General features: G+C 38.3%; 1 protein-coding gene across 4 annotated transcripts in view; it reads right to left on the bottom strand.

The window, feature by feature from the left end:
• Nucleotides 1–24,843, bottom strand: part of LOC136873914 (protein lin-54 homolog) — a 264,832-nt gene that overhangs the window by 88,750 nt on the left and 151,239 nt on the right. The gene's annotated exons all lie outside the window — the stretch shown is intronic.

The following is a 24,843-nucleotide window of genomic DNA, read 5'->3' as shown; positions in this document are numbered from 1 at the left end:
TACATACATATTTTTATCATTAAAAGAAAATAATATTGAAATTATATATTTGATGAAAAATAACACAAAGTTAAAGATATCACAGGAAATCTTGAATTCAGTTCTCCTTGTCATCCCCTTCAATGGGAAGAGGGCATATTTTCTTGATGCTTCGGGTAAAAGTTCCACCAGCCGTCCGAACGGTGACAACCCTCACCTCACCATCTCGTCCAGGGTGAACTTGAACTATCCTACCTCTGGGCCACTCTAGAGGAGGGATGTTGTCCTCAATTAATAGCACCAAAGAATCAACATCAATACGTCGATTGGTATCATGCCACTTGACGCGTTTTTGCAATTCCTGCAAGTATTCGCTGCCATCTCTGCCACAACCGCTGCCGAATTTTCTGCAAGTGCTGCCAACGTGACAAGCGGTTATCGGGTTCTCTCAACAAATCCCTTTGCACAGGTTGCACGATCGAGTCACTTAGAAGAAAATGTGCTGGTGTTAAGACTTCTAACTAAATCATTTGGCAAGGGAGTAAGGGGACGTGAATTTAATACCGCCTCTATATCGCAAAGAATAGTGTAGGTTTCTTCGAAAGTTAGCACACGTCCCTGTGTTTCAGTCAGCAAATGTCTTTTCATCATCTTTACAGCTGCTTCCCACAATCCCCCAAAGTGGGGTGACCGGGGGGGTGAATGAAACTCCACTGTATCTGCTGCTGAGCGAGTGAGGGGGTAATGGTCGTTGACCCCTTTTCCAAAAAGGATTGGATATCTTGTAGTGCGTTCGCTGCTCCAATGAAATTCTTCCCATTATCAGAGAAAAGCTGCTTGCACAAACCTCTTCTCGCCGTAAAGCGTTGCAGTGCAGCTAAGAAAGCTTCGGTCATTAGCTCCGACACCAACTCCAAATGCACTGGCTTGGTACTGAAGCATGTAAATACAGCTACGTAACTCTTGTAAGTATGAATGTGGCCCCTTCTGTGGCTTTCTCTTACAGATATTGAACCTGCATAGTCCACTCCTGTGGTAACAAAGGGTCGAACAACTAACGTAACCCTTTCTTTTGGTAAATCTGCCATGCGTACCTCTGGAACTGTAGGATGGTAACAAAAGCACTTCAGACACCTCTTGACAATCCTTTTCGCTTCTCTTCTGCCGCTGATAGGCCAATATCGTTGTCGAGTTGCATGTAGCAGTTGCTCTGGCGGACAATGCTTCAGACGACAATATTCATTTTCCATGATCATTCTGGTGATGTGATGATTTGCTGGTAGAAGCACAGGATGTCTCTGTTCTGATGCTAGCTCCGAAAAACGAAGCCTTCCTCCAACCTTAATCAATCCGTCACTATCCAGAAACGGACTGAGTGACTTTAACTCTTCTTTGGGAGGTCTTGATTATTAATTAAGCAATGTAGTACTTGAGGGAATGCTTCTAATTGTGTCCATTTGACTACCTGCTTCTCTGCTTTACAAGTTTCTTGTATTTCTAGTGAACCTTTTTTCCTTTCTGATGGTTTGAGTTTGCAGTTATAAATGAATCTTTGACAATATGCTACTATACGGCATAATTTCAGAAATGACGAGAATTTATTCAGTAGAATCCTGGTTGATGTTGCTGTCAACGTAACTGCTGTGACCTTCAGCTCTGGTAGTTCTGTTTCAAATTCTTCTGAATGCTCTGGTTGTTGACGTTGTGTGCTAAGCCAAGAAGGTCCACTCCACCACAGCTTTTTATCTTCGAGTTCTACTGAAGTAATTCCTCTTCAGAGAAGATAAGCTGGATTTTCAGTCGAAGGAACATGCTTCCAGGTGGTTGCATCAGTGGCTTCTTGAATCTTTGCAATCCTGTTTGCCACAAATGTCTTCAGCAGCCTTGGCTCAGTGTTGATCCATCCCAAAACAATTGTACTGTCACTCCATAATCTGATCTGACCAATTTTTTCTTTCAAAGCACTCACTGTTGTTTTGACAAGTTGTGCAAGAAGAAGGGCTGCCTCCAATTCGAGTCTTGGCAACGAAATGGTTTTTAAAGGAGCTACTTTCGTCTTCGCACAAAGTAAATTGGAAATGTAGAGACCACTTTGCGTTTGACAAACTGCATAAATGCATGCTCCAAAAGCCTTCTCTGAAGCATCACTAAATCCAAACAAATCAAAAGAGCCAGAGCAATTCCCAGGATTTATGTTTCTCATAATTCTGATGTTGTTCAGTCTTTCTAATGACGCATAATACTCGTTCCAAATCTGAAGGTGCTCTCGAGACAATGGCTGATCCCATTCAAATCCATCTACCCATAAGTGTTGCATCAACATCTTCCCTTTGATCAGTACTGGACCCACGAGTCCTGGTGGATCAAAAATCTGTGCGATTTTTGAGGCGACTTCTCTTTTGGATCTTGGTGACTGCTTTGCCAGCTCAACTCGAAACTTAAGGCAATCTTGTGCTGAGTCCCAGAGGAGTCCAAGAGTCTTACTAGCTTCACCTTTGTCTAAAACCAGTAAAGTCCCTTCGTCGCTGTTGCTCTCCAAATCCTGCAAGATCTTTTTGCTGTTGGACCTCCATTTCCTCAAATGCAGTCCACCACTCTTGAGTATATTTTGTATTTGCCGCTGTAGCCCGATCACGTCTTCTAGAATGTCTCCTCCACTTAAGCAGTCATCCATATAAAAATCACCACGAGTAGCCTTTGCTGCTGCTGGAAATTCATTTTCATGAAGAGTAGCCAATTCATTTAGGCATCTCATGGCATGGTAAGGTGCTGATGCTGTTCCATATGTTACTGTATTCAGCTGATAAATCCTCACAAGGGCTGAAGATTCCTCTTTCCACAAAATCTGCTGTAATGCTCGATCTTCAGGATGGATGAGGATTTGCCGAAACATCTTTTCCACATCTGCCGTCATGACATACTTATGGCTGCGAAATCTAAGTACAATGTGAAAAAGATCTCGCTGTAAATTAGGTCCTGTCATGAGCTTGTCATTGAGTGATGCCCCGAGTGATGTTTTTGCCGAGGCATCAAATACCACTCTAACCCTTGTGGTGTCACTATCTGGACGTACCACTGGGTGATGGGGTATGAAGTATAAATTTGGTACATCTTGATTTTGGTTTGTTTCAATCAAGCTCATATGCCTTAGTTTTTCATATTCATCCATGAAATCTGCATAAGCTGTCTTGAGTTCGGGGTGTCTGCTTAACTTAGTGCGTGTATTCTTGATTCTCCGAGGATGACATCTGGCTTAAAAGGGAGCCCCAATGTTTGTTTTTGTGTTCAATGCCTTGGTTTTGTTATGATTTAAAAGCATGTATGATTGGGAACGCTCAGTTAAAAATTTCAAGAAATCATCCAATGTTGCTTCTTTGCTAGATGAATAACCAGTGTGTGCCAATATTGTACCGGTTGCTTCATTGCTTTTAATGAAGCCATGTGAGTTTGAATATGAAATTGTAATTGCCTGAGTGATTCAGATTTGTTCTCTTTAAAAACTGTAGGAAACTTGAAAAGTTCATCTAGATGTGTCTCGATTATCATCATTTGATTATCATATGTATCTACAAGCAAGTTCCATGCACTTGTGTAGTTTTCTTCTGAAATGGTAAAACCTTGAATGACTTTGCGTGCCTCGCCCTGCAGAAGATCGATCAGATACTGATATTTTTGGACATCTGTTAGTTGAGTATCATTATGAATGGTTGACTCAAAACTGTTCTTAAAAAGCAACCATTTTGTGAATTCGCCGTTAAATTCCGGTAATTTAATTTCTGATAATTTATGTATTCTTCTATTATGATGTTGTGGAACTTCCTGTTGATGAATGGCGTTGTTTACTGCCGTGTTCATTTGAGCTAGCAAATTATTTTGAACGTCATCTGCTTCATCTATTATCGTTTGCAGTTGTGTAACTGCACGGAAATAAATAGATTCAAATAGCTCTCGCTCTCCCTCACATTCCTCTTCAAACTGTAGGGCAGCTATTTCAACAGTTCCTCTATTTTCATTTGTACTTCTTCAAAAGAATTCCATAGCTCTTCACATTTTTTAATTCTAACCTTCGCCTCCGATTTTGACATGTCAGCTGTAATTGACTTTATTATTCTTGTTAACGTGCCCTTAACTCGACCACGCCATTGTTTCAATTTCGTTAGTTGCGACATATTGAAATTAAGGTTATGCTGTGAAAGTTCGAATGGATTGCGTGAAGGTTATGTATAAGTGCAAAGGAATCGTGTTGGTGAATTGAGGTTATATGACAAAGGAATTTGGATCTTTTTTATTTATGACAACAGGAGGATCAATGGGCTTGAATGATTATTATTATTATTATTATTATTATGTTGGTCACTGCATGTTTATGTTACGAAAACGTGCGCTGAGAGAAAGAGGCTAGAATCTAAGAGTACCGTATTTATAGCAAGGATGGTGTATATGTCAAAGAGACTCCCGCTCTCACGGAGATTCTTGCCTTCAGCGGCGAGGAGAATGTAAATCTTGAAATCTTGTCTTTACTTCTTTGTATGTACGTAACATCAAATCGTACTTGCCTGATTACTGATTTATGCTGCAATCCGTTGAAGTTGTTGGCCTCAGCGGTATGATTTTCGTTATGAACGAGAATGTAATATCCGTGAATGATTCCACGAATTCGAGATGTGTTGTATTTTCACTCAGATGCTTAACCTCAATTGCGACGCATTGTTTTCACTTCTGCATTTCACATTTCATGATCTTGCTTGTTTTGAACACCTCAGGTTATCGAGAGCCCCACGTTGGGCGCCAATGTTTGTTTTTGATTTTGAAGTAAAGCAACTTGGTGCCTTCAATACTTTATTGCATTTGATATGTCTTAATGATACGATATCACAACTTGATGACGGACATGACTGTTGCTTGCGTAACCATTTTCAACAATACAAAATCATCTGACCAATCGGAAATAGGCTTAGAAAGTGCCAACTTCAATTAATGAAATAATTTTACAAAAATGAAAAGTCTCTTCATAACATAATTGTTGAACGTCAACTAGTTATAAAAATACTGATTGATTAAAATAATACGGTAATTAGAATAACCTAATGGCCTACCTACTTTACAAGCTAAATACTTTGGAATTATGTTCTGACTATCTTTTTAACACTGCAAATAAATCCATCTATTATTTAAAACTCCCTGTAAGAAGAGGACAGTGAATGCGAGTGGGTATTATTTTCAAATGAGCTGAGCTTGAGAGTCCGTTATAGCGTACGATTCTTTCAGTGTACCATGACTCTGTATGTATTGCTTCAGAGGAAGTTCGGCTCCCCGCCAATGTCCAGTGTACCGATAATGAACCGTGTGTGTGTTGTGCCTCACTGATCCGTGACTGCATACAATTTTTTCAGTGTGCCATGATTCACTGTGTCTCGCTGCAGCGGAAAATCGGCTCCCTGCCAGTGTCCAGTGTGCCGATAAGGAGCCGTATGTGTTGTGTAGCTCACTGAGCCGTGATTGTGCATGATTCGTATGCCATGAGGTCGCCGTTCCTGTTAATCGATTCACTCAGACACTTGAATGAATCAATACACTGCTTCGAATCATGCACTCAGTAGCCAACACTAGTACAGATACATAGTACATTACCAAACATACTACCCATCAAATACCGGTAATTTGCTTTACGTCACACCAACACAGATAGGTCTCATGGCGACGATTGGAAATAATTGTCATGTATGAATTACATTGCAAAGTAATTCTTCTTTACCATGAAATACACTGTAGTCGTACATGACTGAATTACTATCAACATATCGTAGAGAAACTGTAATGTACATGAAATCGAAATTATGAGTTTCATTTCCATGATACATTCCTCCTATAAAAAGTAGACCATGTAGCTTATCCACCTTCATTTCAGCCACATAAATATTCAGCAAAAATTGCAAAATCACATTAGCGGACAAACAATTTTTTAAGTAGAAATAGTCTGGAACAGATTAGTGAGGTTGGACATCCTACCCGTCATCATTCATGAGTCGCTGTTGAACGTACTGTGCTTGTCAAAACTAGTAAGTTGCTATTTTACACAATAATAGTGAAATTTTGATAAAGACGACACATACACCCAGCCCCCATGCCAGAGAAATTAACCAACGGTGGTTAAAATTCCCGACCCTGTCGGGAATCGAACCCGCACCCTGTGACAAAAGGCCAGCACGCTAACCATTTAGCCATGGGGCCGGACAATAATAGTGAAGAACCACGTTCACTGCAGCTATTGTTGACTGGATACTTTTTCTCTTTAAAGAACAGTGAGTACCACGAATTAATATCCTGTTTTGTTGATTCCTGTAAACTTTGTATGTACGGTGCTGGTTCGCCAGTTCCTGGTATATCTACTGGATGAAAACTTTGTAGACCAACTGATTCAGTTTTAAGTTTATTTTATTCAGTCGTCACGACAGTGCTTTCATTTTTTTTTTGCTAGGGGCTTCACGTCGCACCGACACAGATAGGTCTTATGGCGACGATGGGATAGGAAAGGCCTAGGAGTTGGAAGGAAGGGGCCGTGGCCTTAATTAAGCTACAGCCCCAGCATTTGCCTGGTCTGAAAATGGGAAACCACGGAAAACCATCTTCAGGGCTGCCGATAGTGGCATTCGAACCTACTATCTCCCGGATGCAAGCTCACAGCCGCGCGCCTCTACGCGCACGGCCAACTCGCCCAGTACAGTGGTTTCAACGACAAGAGTCAGTCAAGTACAAATTCTGTCGAACCTAACCTAACCCTGCGACAATCAGTGGTTTTCGGTGGATCACAACCTAACCGGTCATTATAATTTGTTTTGTGGTGGATCACAACCAAACCTGTCCCTATCAGTGGTTTTCGGAAGAATATAATGGTTTTGTCACAAGCCAATACAGACTCTTGAATCAATGTGTGAAAATGGGAAAGTGCAGAAAACCCTCTTCAGGAATGCCAATCTCGAAGTCCATAGTCTTTTTAGCGTTGCCACTCAGTTGAAATGTTACTTTAGAGGTAATTGTAAAACCTCTTATATATAGGCTGCACAGATACATAGTACATTACCAATTCCATCTCGATAGGTATGAGACGCACACTGCATAGCGGTTTCGCTCTATAGATAAATCATATTATAGGGAAAAAATTTGTTTAAAAAAACCATCTGTCCGGCATGAAGGTCCAGAAGGAAAATACTTTCATTGGCATTCTTATTTGTGTGTTCACCACCCTAGTAGGCTTAAATAAAGCTTATAAATGCTTCGCAAGACCGATTCTCGAATATGGATCTGCATGCTGGGATCCGTACAGGATGGGTTTAATAAATTTCCTAGAAAAAGTTCAATGAAGAGCAATGCGTTTCGTAACCGGGAATAGGAGGAATACCATTAATTGGGAAAGTCTTGAATCTAGAAGAACTAGAGCTTGCCTGTGTGGTCTTTATAAGAGCTATACGGGAAGGGCTGCTTGGAGTAGTATTAGGAATAGGTTAGAACCTCCCTCATACTTATCGAGAAATGATCATAAGCATAAAAGTAGGGCCAGAAACCAGCATACGGACATGGGCAAGTTTTCCTTCGTTAACAGGACCATAAGGGATTGGAATAAATTACCTGCAGCATTCGTTGATAGATTCCCTTCCGGTATCAAGTCATTTAAGAAGACCATTAGTGCTTGTGTAATGTGAAAGGTAAAAGTTGTAAATTACGGACACTGAATTTGTGATTTTCTGCTTTTTCTTCTTGTGGTATTCTCTTTCCAGGGAATTGCTTGCTGTACTCATGTTTTTGTAGGTGTTGTTGTTGTTGTTGTTGGGTAATTAACACTGTTTTAAACTTTACTTCATTATCACTTGTAACGTTAAGCTAGTAATAAGCTCAACCTATAGTTTTGTAAGCCATAGTGTTAAGTATTAGAAATAATTAAGTTTTGTATGAAACTGTACATGATGCTGAATTTAGAATGTTAAACTAGTGGTATTTCTTGTAATATTTTTTCCATGGAATTCCTTTTCGTACTTGAGTTGTTATAGTTGTTGTGTAGTATGTTTTAACTTTACTATCACTTATAGTGTTAAGCTAGTAGTAAGTTCAATTTATAGTATTGTAATTTGTAGTGTTAAGTACTGGAAATACTTAAGTAGTGTGTGAATTTGTACATAATGACACTGGATTTAGAAAGTTAAATTAGTAGTATTTCTTGCTTGTTGTAATGTTGTTGCTGTAGGGTAATTACGGTTTAACTTCACTTTATTATCACTTACAATGTTAAGCTAATAGTAAGGTCAACCTATAGTATTGTAAGCCATATTGTTAAGCACTGTAAATACTTAAGTTGTGTATGAATTTGTATATGATGATGCTGGATTTAGAATGTTTAACTACTAGTATTTCTTGTAATATTTTCTGCTTGTTGTACTCTTGTTCTTTGCTTGTTTGTTTGTTGTTGGGTAATTATGTTAACTTTACTTTATTATTACATTACTGTAAGTGACCATTGACCACCGGGATATTTCCCATTTGCAAAGCATTTGATAATAATAATAATAACAATAATAATAATAATAATAATAATAATAACAATAATAATAATAATAATAATAATAATAATAATAATAATAATAATAATAATTCAAATGACACCGCGGACAGAAACCTTTATAGGAAAAAATTAATGGATGGGAAGTGCAACCAGAGAACGAAGTGAAAAAGAAGACTGGAGCAAAGTGGACAGAAGAATGAAAAAGAATCCACGGAGAAAGGATGAGAGCTGTTTGGCAACTCGGAAAAAAGAATCGTTAGAGCTTTGTGTTATCCATTGGGTCCATACGCACATAATAATAATAATAATAATAATAATAATAATAATAATAATAATAATAATAATAATAATAATAATAACATGAGTGACAGGGGTTTAATGTAATTTGGAAGGAATGTTTTGCGAATGATAAATGAGTACCAGGTTAACTACGGGGGGGGGGCAAAAGCTGTCGTGCGTAGAGCTAACCACTCTACCCCACCAAGTGCCAATGCTATCGATAGTGGAAGCCTTTACCTTCCACCCTTCCAATGCACAGTGGGTCACAATCGAAATCTAGGGGGACAAAATTTTTTTACGTTTTAATCATGAATTTAGAGTGAAAGCAACATATATAATTTGTTTACTTCATAATAAACATCATTGATGGTTATGAATTTCATGTTTTTGGTCCGTATTGAACAATATATAAGTAATAATAATAATAACTTAAATGTTTCCACCTTTTCAATACAATATATTCACAAAATTACAAAATTATACGGTACTTTTGACAATGTCATATATCAACAAAATGGTTTGGCAATGGGGTCACCGGCCTCAGGTATCTTAGCAGAAATATACCTGGACTTCCTCGAATACACCAAAATTGACAACGAATTCGAAAACATTCTCTTTTGGGCCAGATATGTCGACGATGTCTTTGTAATAATGAATGAGAAATCAATTAACGCACCCACCACCCTCTTAAGACTCAACAATATTGATCCTCATATCAAATTCACACTAGAATCCGAATCAAATCAAAAAATCAACTTTCTAGATTTAACCATCACTAGAAACTCAGATTCTTTCAGTTATAAAATTTTCAGAAAACCCACTCAAACAGCCTCCACCATTCACCAAGATTCAGTGCACCCCCAGTCCCACAAACGAGCCACATACAACAGCCTAGTTCACCGAGCCTTCAGCATACCTATGTCCAATAAAGATCTAAAAAACGAACTCAACACAATCCGCGGAATCGCAAAATTCAACGGCTTCAGCAATCATTTTATAGAAAGGATAATCAATAAACACAAACATCGCCCAAAAACTACCCTCAAAAAAGAAATAACCAAACCTCTAACATTTTCCACCTTCACGTTCAACAATGATATCTACAAGTTAACCAACATCTTTAAGAAACAAGGCGTTAAAATAGCCTTCAAAACCAACAATAAGAACATGAATGTTTTATACAATACTTCACACATCAACAAGACCAGCAGTTTTTTAAAATCAGGAGTTTATAGGATCAAATGTACCACCTGTAAAAAAACCTACATCGGGCAAACCGGGAGAAACTTCATTATCAGATACCACGAGCACACTAACGCAATAAAATACAACAAGTTTTCAGCCATCGGCCAACACATGCAAGATTATAACCATAATTTCACCAATATTGAACAAGACATGGACATCCTCGTATTAGCAAACAAGGGCCCTTTACTGAACATAATGGAAAATTACTACATACACCTAGACCAATACTTTAATGCCAGTCACAATCTCAATGAAATCTCAGAGAAACCCAACATACTCTTCGATCTATTTATCACTTTCCTCAGAAACAATAATGCAGCCAACCTAAACTCAATCCTAAATTTAATCAAAGGTACTTTTCCAAGACAATTACACTTTCTCCCGCACCCTTCAGCCCCACCTTAAGCCCTCTTCCTAAGCCATATTTCATTTCAATACAAGAACTTACTGATTTCCATGATTATAATTTTTACAACACCCCATTTATACTTTATTCTTTGTTAAAAACCTCTTATTATGTATATTCCTTGTATTATTAACTATTACCATAACATCTCATTTCACTTGTTTTTCTTTAAAATAATATTGTCTTAGGATTTCGCCACAAATGATCTTTGCTCCAATACGGCTGATGATGACCCCTAGATGGGTCGAAACTAGTACCGTATAATTTTGTAATTTTGTGAATATATTGTATTGAAAAGGTGGAAACATTTAAGTTATTATTATTATTACTTAATAAACATCAGTTAAGACCTTTTTTAAGCTACATCTATGTCTACACATGCAAGAAATTGTCTATGACTAGGAGTTGGATAGAGCCTAAACTACAATAAACTACAATAGATTGTACTCAGTTTACCTTTAATTTGGAAGACTGCAATTGTGGATAATTGCAGACAGCACTTCAGTCACTATCACTAATCACTCGATGACCCTGACCTTGATGACTCATCACATGTGTCATCTGAAGCATCGTCGTCATTCACTGCCTCATGCTGTTCATGATGGGCCGGTACATCTGGTTCTTTCATGAGTAGTAATACTTCACTGGATAAAGCTCTTCTCGTTTTATGTTGAATTTTGGTTTTATGAGATGTTACTGGGTCCGAAGATATCAGCAGCATATGTAATATGTCCTCATTTGTATGTTTTCGTGAGGATTTCCTAGAATGTCCAAATCTGTATTTTCTCAAATCTTTGTTACGTGTTTCTTGGGCTTCTTCTGACAATTGCCAGATAGGTATAATACAAAAATCAATGATATCTGCACCATGAATTAATACTTTATGAACAGTGACTGGCATATAATACCATGGATACAGATTTAGATAAACAAGACTGGATTTAAAAAAAAAGGCTAGCAGTGTTGCCATCATTCGAATTTCCGATGCCTCCAGATCTTTGTTTGCCAACATGCAGACCCATTTCTGATCAAAATTTATTTTGTATTACTTTCTTTCTGTTTTCTATTTTTGTCTTATCTTCATCCCCTCTTGCTTGCCATTTCTTAATTTCTATTTTGTAAGATATATGTAACAAGACATATGTAGTAGGCATTTAAAAAAAAAAACGGATCCAACAATGGAGGGTAGTTAATCCAAATGTATAGCTCTCTTCAGGACAAACTGTTTTTGTGAGTGTGTTATTCATTTCTCTGGGACCAGCACCACACACATAACACCTCTGTGCTGATGAACCTGTAATAGAATTGCAGGCTTTTCCATCCACCATGGTCAGCAATAGAGTTTGATTAATATATATGTATTGTGCCGTTTCACAGTTCTTTAGATGAGCTGGTAGGAACAAACATGGAGTCTCTGCGATTAATAAATGCATTTAACGTCAATATGGGCCGAAATGTAATTATTTTCATCAGTCAGTTATGGAAAGAACCATGTATAGAAGGCACAGGAAAAGAATGACAAATGAACATTATTTAAACCTATTATTTAAGAAAAAAATTTGCTCATCACTCACTATATAATCGGACCTTGAATCAGTAAGAAGACGTAGGACTAGACTGAAAGAGATTATTCATCTGGAGTAAATACCGTAATTTGGAAGGAAATATAATTCGCGGCTACATGCCCAACACTTGTTATCAAGATTTAATCGCTGCGCGAAAGATAAAATACTATAAAAGGAGATAAACCAGATTACAATAGAGCTACGTCACGAAGTGGCGCAGAGCTTAAATAAATTTGCCCGATACCGCTTAATAGTAAAAGATACGTAATGATCAGCTGTTGAGTGCGTTCGCACCAATAAAGATATAGAGGAAAGAAGTTCCTTTTCAAATTGGAATAAATACTTAATAAGTATCCTAGTCGATTTGGAGCTAGCATATTGGACTAACTGTACCATAGCAAAATCCATACAACTTGAGCTTCACAAGAGACATATTAGTTGAAGAATGACAGCAATGAATCACATATTTTGTTATTATTCTGTTACATACGTCCGAGATTCCACTATGAACCTGTAAAGAAGCAAGGCAACGCTATTTGGATCCTGATGAGACGATACGATGTTGATCAACCCAGATGACCAGTAATCAATTGTGGAGAGCTACGATGAACCCGATCACTCGTGGAGGAACCAGATGACGAGATCCTGATCTCAGATGACCGGAGATGAGAAGACATCGGGACCACCTTGAGCAAAGCTAAGTCCATTATCTGAGTCGTTTTCGTAAGTAAGAGAATATTACCTTTTATAATTATATGTTGATATGTGTATTTGTGCGAAGACAGTGCGTAGATAAACGTCTAGATGAGATGATTGGAAGTAGGTATTCATCTATATGAAATGTCAATTTCATTAGTAGGCGTGGTCACCAAGTGATATTCCGATCATAATGTTTCCAGTGATATATGAGAGTAAATAGTTAGTGTTATTATTATTATCAGTGAAGAGTAAAGTGTGAAGTTGACATTAACACCAGTGTATACTATTTTAATCAAAGTCACTCGGTGCGAGATCGTATATAGGAAGTGTTTATGAAGGAATAAGGCAGTAGATTACTCAGAGTTATGATGTTAAATTTAGCACTATGACGATAGGAAGTAAAGAGGGCATTTTAAGAATGTCACGGCACGTTGACGTGCAGTTTAATGAAGTGATTTGCATATGATGAAGAGAGAGATTTGTTATACGTGAAATGTGAGTAATAATTGATGCGTTATAGATATGGAATAAGGATGATAGTGATTTATGATGGTCATATTTATTATTTCTTCGAGAGAGATAGTCATAGTTGTTCTAAGTTGAGACGATGTGATTTTCAAGCGATGTTTCTGAGAGTGTCAGTGAATTCTTGCCAATTCCATATGATAATTCTTAATCCTATGCATCTTCACATAGCTTAGGATACGATCTCGAGATTGATAGAGCAATGTTTTACCCATGTTAGGATTGTCTAGAGAGTCATACATGTAGTCATGATAATATTTAAGCCTTCACTGAATTATTTCGGATGATTTTGAAACTCTCACTGTGTATAACATTATTCTGAACAATATTCAACCTACTAGACTAATCATTGGTGACATAGCTATTCAAAAAGGATTATTTTAGTCGAAGATAGTGTCTTCTGACCAAGTAGATTTTCCGTTAGTAGTAGGTGTGATGATAATTTCATAAGGGTATGTATGATGATGTTTCTTACAACCAAATACGCACGTAGACTAATACTTATCATTGAAATTAAGGTCACATTTACCTTAAGTTTATAAGTTAAATCTTATGATAACATTACTTAGAGGGTGATTACGACTTACACTGGACATAGCTTAGCTTATGGTGAGTGACACAGGGAAATATGAGTAAATAAGAGGCAATTGAGCATGCGAATGTGAATATTTAAACCGTGAAACATACGTGAGTGTACTTGTCAATTCAAAATCAGGAGAAGTTTTGAGATAGTTTTATTGAGAATTTTACACCTGCATCGAGACAGACAGTTAGTGTAAATTGAAATATGTGTCAGTCCTATGAGTAAAGAATAGGTAGTAACGAACTGAATTTCATATTTATCCGAAGAATAACTGATATTCAGACAATTTGAACTCCAATTCTTATCTGAACACCAACTCGATGATTCCATAAGCGTTCTTTATTTCTCAAGAAAGTTTAATCAGAGATATTGTAAATAGTAATTGGTACATTTTTTTTTTTCTTTCTTCTTAAAGGATGCATCCAACACTCTTAATATTCTTGATTTTAACGTTTGTTTTCTTGCCAGTATGGCACATGTAAATATAATTAATTTCATTCATAATAGTTTAATTCATTATCGCCCAACTTCGTAAGTGAATTGCCTACGAATGAAACCATATGTTTCTTTATAATTCCCAAATGTTATGTAATATTTCTTCTAATATTCTATAATTTTGAGAGATCAATGGACTCATGAAATGAAATGGTAGAATCCTAGAATGCGTTTATTTACGATGAGTTCAGAGGATATGATTTTTCCGAGATGTTGGTGAAGAATACAGACTGTAGGAAAAACAACGAATTACTCACTTCAAGAAATTTTCATTGGTCGAATTTAAGATGATTTTTCTTATATGTCTAACTTAATATTTAAATAAATGTGAGATAGTATAACTTCAGCATTCTTTCTATGTGTTCCTAGAATAAGTATTAGTTATAAGATAGTGGTATCTTCAGTTGACGACAACTTCTCTATGAGTTAATAAAAGTATGGTATCCAACTAGTAACGGGTAAGAGACGTCTTTCAATGTTAGTTAGAATCTACCATTAACCGACCTGAACGTTTTTCTCTTACGGAACCCATAGCCATAAAACTTAGTCATTGAATCAACTGAATTTAGAGCTAGTCAGGATCTCTTGTGTACATGCCTGGACGCGGGAACGGCGCAGTATTAATCATCAATTTCTATTTTACTTGGTTGGAGGGACATTATTTCAGTTTCAACTAATTGAACCTCTCGCCTAGTCAATTCGAAAGTCCCCTACATTTAAGAGGTCTGGAAAATTGTGTCGAAGAAGGTCGTGGGTTCTGCCAAAACATTTTCTTTTCATTGTTGCTTTCTACATTTGAAGAATATATTTGTAATGGCACAACTGAAACTACAAAAATATCAGTGTCACTGCCGTCATCATCTGTAAATTTCTGCTTATACTATGTCCGCTTGAATCATCACACCCCCATTTTAATATAATACGAACTGTATCATTGCTAGAAATAGACTGTTTCAAAACATCATCTTGAACTACTGCAAGGCGCTCAATTGTATGGTCGACCAGTGATTGCAATGTTATTGTGGCTGATGTTTCTGTTATTGTTATTGATTCACTTGGTGGATAGCATTTCTGTTTTGTTTCTCTAATGATGTGGTAAGGTGGGAAAATATTACAGTTCCTATTTTTTCATTCAAGTCGCATATTCATATATTGGCTTTTGCTGTAATTGTTATCTACAAGGAATGATAGAGCCTCTTCACCGGTAAGTGGTACAGGTTTTACAGCTGGTGATATATAGGATTTTAATAGCTCTATGTGGAGACTTAAGAGTTTCTTTAACCATTTTTGCAGTATCTCGTTTTCCAGACATGTGCAATGATACTTGTGTAGCAGGAATAAGTTCTTGTTCTGAATGTGCAGAGAATAGCGGTTGAATTTTTCGTCTCTTTGATTTTTCACTACTTTCATGAAAAAGCTTTCTAGGCCTTCCGAGTTTCGATGTGGATGGAGTAGGAGGATTTAAATTTTCTGTTAATTTAGAATCATACACAATTTTCGAAATTGTTATCTTCTCTTTTAACCAATCAGAATATTTGGAAATGAATTTTGCTTTACTTCTATGAACCTGCTTCCACCGCCTGGTAAAATTATCAACAAAATCCTTTAAATCTTCTTGTAGGCATTCAGTTATCTCTTCAGAACAATTCTCTATCCCTAATTTACTTTTGACAAAGTCACAAAGTTCCACTTTTGACACAATCTTCGAACCCAGTGCTTCAAACCGCTGTGAACGTGTGAGAACTGGTTGCGCGGCATCTTCTAAAACGTAAAATAACTAAGTAAGTTGCAAAAATTCTTATAACAGGCGTAAACTACAAGACTTTAGCTACATTTTAACATTAAGTAGACAGTGACGCAGAGTGATACGACATACTAAAACTCTAAGTGAAAATACAATTTTAAAAATAATAGCTAAATATTACATGATGCAAATATAGATAAAATTACATAACAATTATGCCCATTAATAACTGAAACCCGTTACAAATGTAAAGATCCTACCTTCAGCTGCATGTTCCATCTTAAAGCATCACACTAACTTCAAAGACAACCAAACCACAGCTACTTACATTCACTTTCTAATTCAGACTGCGAGATATGCACGCACGGCACAGGAGATAAGATAAGATTCCAGCTCGAACAGTGGTGACAGATTTACACTAAGATGCATTTATATCCCAGAATATTGCGTGGCAATTATATGAAAATGCTGTAGAAGTAATAAATTTTGATTTTTTAATTATGAAAAAAAGTAATTTTGTCCTCTTAGATTTCGATTTTGACACACTGTGCAATGGCCTTCATGGTTTGCACGGAGATGACTTTTGCTTTTTAAATATTAGTATTCATGTTTATTATGTTTGTTTATTCATACCCCTGCTTTGTAATTCAGTGACCATGGAATGGCTCTTGATCTTGTAAATTATATTCATATTTAGTTGTATTTATTTCCTTTTTCCTTACTGCACACTTTTGTTGTTATTATTATTACTACTACTACTACATATTCCTTAACATGTAAATAAACTAATATTTAATACAGTAAATTATGGTTATCTCTTTGGATTCTTTTTTTTTGTTGCATATTCTTTTTGCTATGACAACATGACATCTTTATGATAAAAATAAATATAAAATAAAAGTATTTCTTTCGAAATATATTTATTATACGTGCACCAATCAGGCAACCAACTAAGGAAGTACCTTTTATTAAGGTGCATAATGTTCTTGCATACATGTATAATTGAAAAACTGAAGATCCATATACAGGTAAGCGGGTCGCCCATGTGGTAGGCCTATTACGCGTCATAGGAAACTGAGTGAACTGGCTGTGCAGTTCGATCACATTGATGTGAGCTTGGTTTCAGGAGATGGTGATGGATTCGAACCCCAGAGTCGGCAGTTCTGAAGTTTTTTCCTCCCTCATTTTCATTTCAGGCTAGTGCCTGTACGCTTATTTATATTTCAAATCCTAGCCCTCTTTCCTATTATTTCCCATTCTTGCCTCACAACCTGTCTTCATGTGATTTAAGCCAATATATATGTAAAAATATGGTAATGTTGTTTGACTCATAGTGCTCCTGTACATTTCCTGGGTTTCCGTAAGCTTGAGATACACCAGCTTGTAAGCTGAAAATATGTTTAAAATGCGCCCTCATCCCCTACTACTTACTGAAGAAAGAAGGCAGCATCCAAGCAAAAGGAAGGACACCGGGCTGAGTTGCTCATCAGACGGATGGTATTTGAAGGTACTCAAATACATCAGTCTCATTTCCGTAGATTTACTGGCACGTAAAAGAACTCTTGCAGGACAAAATTCTGGCATCTTGGCATCTCCGAAAACCGTAAAAGTACTTAGTGGGATGTAAAGCTATTAGCATTATTATTAAAAGGAAGGTCAGATATGTCCTATGTGGTAAGTCCTTGAACTTACAGAAATCGCAATGAATTATACAATCTATATTCTCTCCCCCCTTCCTTTAAGAAAGCAGTTATAGAATAAAGGCAGGAAATGATTAAAATTAATTTAAGCGAGTAGAGGAGAGAATGTATGACTAGTCGGATTCGAGTCCAGCGGTATTCGAAATACGCCAGCCTCATGTACTCTTGCAGGACGAAATACTGGCACCTCGGCGAATATGAAAACCACAGAAGTAGTTAGTAGAACTAGTAACATCATTATTCTCAATTCCGCAGTGAGCTTGAAAGCTGACCTAATTTCTGTTCACGTAGCTTGGCACATTAGTGCTCCTATGTTTCCTGGATAACCAGCCTGCAAGCTGAACATATGCCTAATAATCTTTCCTTTACTGGTTATTGTAGAGAGAAGGAAACGTCCGCACAAAAGAAAGGAAAGGCATTAAGTAATGTCTGGAACTTTCGAAAATCACACTGCAAAGACTTATTAAATAAATTGCATCGTTTATTCCGCCCCTCTTTTCAAGAATATGGTTATATATGGTTATAAAGACAGAAATATGCAACATTAATTTGAGTGAGGAAGTGTGTTTATTTCCTTAATTCCTCACTGAGTGTGGAAACGAACTTAATTATGAATATCTTGATTTATTTCATTTTAACTTTTATCATTTACTAGGTTAGGGGAACATTCATTATCGATACTTACACTGAAGTTACTTTGTTATGGTTATGTCTGGTGATTTTAATATGTAACTAGGCAGGTTGGCAGCAGTGATCAGCCATTACAAAAATGAGAAAATAAGAGAATCGGGCGGCGATATTTACTTTTTAGTGTATTGCCTTACGTACCTATTACTATACGTCTTATGGCGACGAAAACCATCTTCAGGGCTGCTGACAGTGGGATTCAAAGCCACTATCTCCTGGATGCAAGCTCACAGCTGCGCGCCCCTAACCGCACGGCTAACTTGCCTGGTATATTATAATATAAACCAACAAACCATTCAATATCGATTTCATAATTATATTTTTCCAATCATGTTGTGATGTGAATATTACTGTTAATTATGTCCACTTACATTTGATTAATTAAACTGGAATATCCTTCCAAGAAACTAAAATTATTGATATTTTCATTTAATGAATTAGGAATTATATTAGCCTTACATAATTAATTGAAATGGCTTCTTGCCGTAGTAATAAGAGCCTAATGTTAAGTAGAAAAATAAGATATAACACATTTTCGTCGAATGTCCATGCCATGAGTGGAGACTCTTGTAACTCCGCTGACACCAGCCGAGGCATACTCACACTATCTTCGAACCCTTAATTGAATTGACTCGCGGACGGTTATAATACAGATGGGAAGACTGATGATAAACAATGAGAATGAGTGTGCAGAAACATAAGCCAATGGTGGGGAAGAAAGAAAAAAAGAGAGGGAAATAAACAGAAGTTGTGGAAATCTCCGAATATCTAAGAAGTGAATCAATAATGAAGTCAACAAGAGGATAAGATCTGTGAGAATTTTCTATCACAGAGTTTCCAATTTATATAAGAATCAACCCGGGAGGAGGCGCACCGCGGTCTTTTCAATTGCAACGTTTGTCTGTTCGCCAGTTGTTTACCAGCCGTGATTTTGTTAATGCAGTGAATGAATGTATATACCATATTTGCTTGCATATAACTTGCCACCGCGTATATCTCACACCCCATTTTTAACGTTTGAAATTGCAGGGAAAAAATCCCCGCACATAACATGCATTAATTTCTGACGTCATATGGTCAGCTGCATAAACCGTTCGATCCTGGATCAGAGACGAAATTGATCTCACTTCATGCTAAACTCTGATTTGGTTGTGTTATAAACATTAATCTGAGGTCAATTCGCACTGAATTACGATTAACTTTGACTGGAGAAATTTCTCCGATCAAAGTCTTTGATCTCAGTTCAAGGAGTTGTTTTCTATTTGACATAGAAGAACAGCTGATTGTGAACATCATATTACCTGTGTTGTTACGTTAAATCATAAGGAAATACACAAAAGATCAACCTAATACTTTGTTAGTCGTCATTGTTGTCCGTATATAAACCTATTACGCTTCTTATAATGAAATGAAACAATTCTACAACATAACCTCTATGAATTGCTTCTGATATTACATTATCTCATTCATGTTTTACAGATGTCTGATTAGTGGGATATAGAGGGTTATTCAACAAAGTTGTCTATCTCAAATAACATATGGACCGTTCAAGATAGAATGGTGTCAATACCCTCTGAAGAAATGCTATTAAGTTTGATTTTAAGATGGAACTACTCTATTTTCTACACCTAGCCTTAAATCTACAAGCATTACAAGTTCAGCACTGTAATTATTCTGAAAATCGATCCAAGTACTTCGAGAAAATGTATTTATTTATTTATTTATTTATTCACGAAGCACAAGATACAGCTACACTGAGCAAATTTCACTTGCACTGTCAACAGACTATTTAACAAACGTAAACTTTCATAATAAAATATAATAAACATAACAAAATATAACAAGATCAGGTACACATCCTACTAATAACTGTCCAAATCGAAAACCATAGAATGTCCATGTTCATAGCCAAGTCGTCGTGGGTCAAGATGGCGGTATAATCCCTTCACATCAACTTATCTTTAAGATACTATTTACACACCTCTCGAATTCACTTTTATTTGATGCTATATCAAGCTCTTGTCTCCTATTAATATTGTTAAAGAGTGTTGGGAGGCGGATTAGGAAAGATCGTTGAAGTATTGAGTGCTGAGTGTGGGGAATGTGGAGAAGGTCTTTGGTTCTGGTGGAACAGGAAGGAACGCGGAGAGAGAAGAGAGAATCAAGATGTTCCGAGCGGTAATGTCCATTTAAGATCTCGTGGAGGAAACTCAGGTCAGCTACCTGTCGCCTGATGTGCAGCGGTGACACATTAATTGCCATTAATACCTGCTGCGTAGACAGATTTCTGAGCTTGGGGTTTCTGTTCCTTACAATTGCAGCAAAGAAGGACACTGCTCTGTCTAACTGCTTAGTATTGGAGGGGGCGGCTGTTGTCCAAATCGGAGAGCAGTAGTTTAAGAGAGGTCGAACGATCGTGAGGAAGAAGTGACGAAGAGCAATGGGGTCAGAAATTTCTGTGAAGCGATAGAGAATACCTAGTAATTTCATAGCCTTGGTTGTATATGTTTCTATATGGGTCTTAAATTGTAATTTTGTATCGAATATTACACCTAGGTCACGCTGTTGCGTAACCACGGTGATGGGCTTGTCGAGTAGGTAATATGATGTCGGTAGAGGAGATTTACGCAGTGTTATGGTCATGTGGCTGCATTTTTGTGCATTGGGGATAAGTTTCCAAGTACGGCACCAGTTCGAGAGGGCATTAAGTGAGGACTGTAGCAGAGCTGCATCTGCTGGATTCCTAATCTCCCTAAATATCTTGCAGTCGTCAGCAAAGAGTAGGGTATTCGCTGTTTCGTTGAGTTCGGACGGCAGATCGTAAAGAAAACAGCAAGGGGCCAAGAGTACTGTCCTGTGGGACACCGGAGGTGACTGGTAACCATGAGGATGAAGTGCCTGATATTACCACTCTCTGCCAACGGTTATGTAGGAAGCCAGCAAGAAGGGTCAGAAGACTGCCATGTATATTAAATCGTTCGGAGAGTTTATGGAGCAACAGAATATGGTCAACAGAATCGAAAGCTTTCGAAATGTCTACGTAGCAGATGTCCAGCTGTGATTTAGCTGCAATGGCATGTGATGCAAAGCTATGCAGAGTGGCCAGGTTTGTTAGACAAGAGCCACCTGGTAGAAAACCATGCTGCTTGGTTGAGATATACGGCAAAGTGAATGCGAGGAGACGCTGGTGTATAATTTTTTCAAAGATAAAGGATAGTGTGGGGAGAATAGAGATTGGTCGGTAAGATGAAACATTAAATTTGTTGCCTGATTTGAGAAGTGGAACAATATTTGCCTGTTTCCAGGTAATAGGAAAATAGCCCGCGGCAAAACATCTGTTAAATAATTTAGAGAGAGGGACGCAAAGAGTGCTGGCAGTATTTTTTAGGAAAAAGAGGACCTATAGTGTCGACACCGGTAGCTTTGTTGGTACAAAGAGTTTGAAGAAGGTTATGAACTTCACTTGGCGTGGTAGTTATGCTTGTTAGGGTTCTGTTTGAAGCTGTACCAACGGGAGGGAGCGGTTGGTTTTGTAAGGGAGGGGAGAAGTTGGAGAAGAAATACCTGTTGAACAGTTCATTGCGATCGGCGCCATCTGCTGTTGCATCGTTGTGGTTCACGCTGACAGGAATCCGCTCCGTCCTTCTCCGTGTGTTGATGAGACTCCAGTAGCGCTTGGGATTGCTGCGGACGTTTTCAGTGACAGTGTCTACGTGGGCTTTGTAGTCTCTTCTGACCATAAACCTCGCGTGGCGGCGGATTTTAACGAAGGTATTGTGAGTGTGTGGGTTAGGGAAGTCTTTCCACAGGCGCCAAGCTCTCTTCTTATTAAATAGTATCAGTCTGGTCTCTTGTGATATCCAGTGTTGATGTTTGCTAGTAGTATCCCGTTGTGCAGGTACGAAGTCTTTAATTGCAGCTTGCAGCCAGTCGTACAGCAGGTCAAGAGCCGATTCGATATCAGCTATTTCGAGCAGACTCCAGGGAAGGCATTCCAGGGCACGACACATTGCAGGCCAGTCGGCACGGCGCCAGATGTAGGTAGGGCGGTAGGATGTCCTGCTGTGAGGCTTTGAGGAGGGGTGGGGAAGGAGGAGTGTAGCATCGAGGGACTGGTGGTCGCACAGGAAAAGGTTTCTGCCTGGGGTTATTGTTTTAAGTTCTAATGAGGAGAGTATGAAGTCCAGGGTGTTGGGTCCACGGGTTGGGTACATATTAAACTGTTTCAGTCCGAGGCCATTAATAAAACTGTCTATAAAGTATGTGTCACAGTTGTTAGCTGACAGTCCGGTAGTTGGAGAAGACCACTTTATAGACAAGTTAAAGTCGCCCATTAAAATTACTTCACCATGAGGGAGAGCTGCAATGACTGAGTCCAGGCACTGTTCAAGGTCACTGAATGGGCTGTTTGGTGGTCTGTAGTAACATCCCACAAGTACAGGGCGTCGAGGAAAGAGTAGCTCCACCCACACTAACTCACAGTTCCGTTCGAGATCTGTCCTTCGTTTACATGGTAAAGCACTGTTCACTGCTAGCAACACCCCACCACCTAGAGTAGTGCGATCACGACGGAATATGCTGTAATTAGCACTGAGTGGTAGTTCACTGTCACTAGCCCAAGAGAGCCATGTTTCCGTAAGTCCAATCACGTCAACTTCTCTTAAGTCTGGCAGGGATAGTTCACAATCAGACAACTTATTGTTTAGGCTTCGCACATTTTGACAATAGATGTTTATGTCTGTTTTCATTTCACAAGTGGTGGGACCGGGGTTTAAGTGGACATCTCCAGCCAGTAGTAGGAGGCAAAGCAAGCCCCTAATCGCTGAGCGACCAGGCCTAGGCTTGTCCGGCTCCGAGCCAGTAGGGAGGCGCCTATAAGTCTGGAAAATGGCGCATCCAGTCGGAGAGAACGCCGGAATGTAGTAGTTTCTCTCTGCTAGTAGCCATTCAAAAGGAGAACTCACTTTTTCACTTGCACACACCGATTCCTTAACTCGAATAGACCCGTGCAGAGAACCGTAAAGCGCAACAACTCTGATTATTACCACACAAACAACACAAACTGCAGCAGTACTAAGCTTGCGCGTGTCTCCTCCAGCCCCCATCTTGAGAGGATGTAATGTATTCAAATGTGCTTCACTTGCCAGCTGGGGACTGCCCTGTTCGATTTGCGTTACATGTAAAACATGAGGTAGCTACTGACATGCAGAGTTGCTTCACCTTTTCCTGACAGCTACATACTCGCTCTGCTGTGCTCATAAAAGCACTATGACTAAATGTATGATTTAACACCTTTAATAACGCCGTAGGTAACCGGATCCGCAAGGATGAACGGACATGCAACATATGTGACAACATTTTTATCCTGACGTGATAAGACTGAAAGAGCTAGTGCAACTGGGCAATCAACCCTTCTTAACACTAATCAATTCTTCAAAGAACGAATAAAAGAAAGAACGGCCACAAAAGCTGTGAAAATATAAGACTCATTAGGCTTCTCAAACCTAATACCGGCAGGATCAGAAAAAAACAACGGGTTGACTGAGGGAAGTCGGATATTTGTTTTTCCTTCATCTGTGTTTGCTGCAAAAAAAGCATATACGAAGAAATTCCAGTACATGGTGCAAATGACGTTCATTTGTCGACAGTCATGGCCATCTCAATCCCACCATTGAAGTATTATCCAATGGGCAAAGCTATTTCGTATTTCATTGGTTTTGCAGTGTTGCAATATCCACGTTTCTGAACTCCAATTACATTTGAACTACACGTGTGTAAACTGAGTTCAGTTTTGTATAACGTGACAAAGTCTTAATCTCAGTTCATTTTCAGAACTAGGTTCTAAACTGATCTCCGGTCAGATGTCTTTATGCAACCCGCCCATAAAGATATATGGTACATACACAAAATAAAGTTTCGGTATTCTCTGGACACGACTACATTAAATATCGGGACTGTACCAATTGCTGTTACGGTACTTTGTGCATGACAGTACAAGAAAAAGCTGCATTTCTTTCTACCTGCAGAACGGCTGAGGCTAGCTGTTGTAACAAAAATACCTAACTCGCAAACCTCCGCCGCAAGGCCACATTGCTAGCTAGTCAGTCACACTCGGCCAACCCTCTCACTCTTCCGTCTTTGTCAATATGCTTATCGCTACCTGTCCGGCAGAGCTGATCACGTGAACTGGGAGCGTTTCCCTGTCCAGGTAGTCAAGTGATCATGGTATTAGTTATCGTCCATCTGTTGTATTGTCGACAAGTACCAGTCATTTAAGTTTTCTTGTGTAGGTCGATCTTTAAGTTATGGAGAAACGTGGGAGTGATACGGCTGGGTTTAAACTCAAAGTGATAAAATATGCTGAAGAACATAGTAACAG

This window comes from Anabrus simplex, chromosome 1 (genome assembly GCF_040414725.1).
Source record: "Anabrus simplex isolate iqAnaSimp1 chromosome 1, ASM4041472v1, whole genome shotgun sequence".
Classification (NCBI taxonomy): Eukaryota; Metazoa; Arthropoda; class Insecta; order Orthoptera; family Tettigoniidae; genus Anabrus; species Anabrus simplex.
Note: the sequence above shows the minus strand (reverse complement) of the source record. Positions and strands in the feature narration are given on the sequence as shown.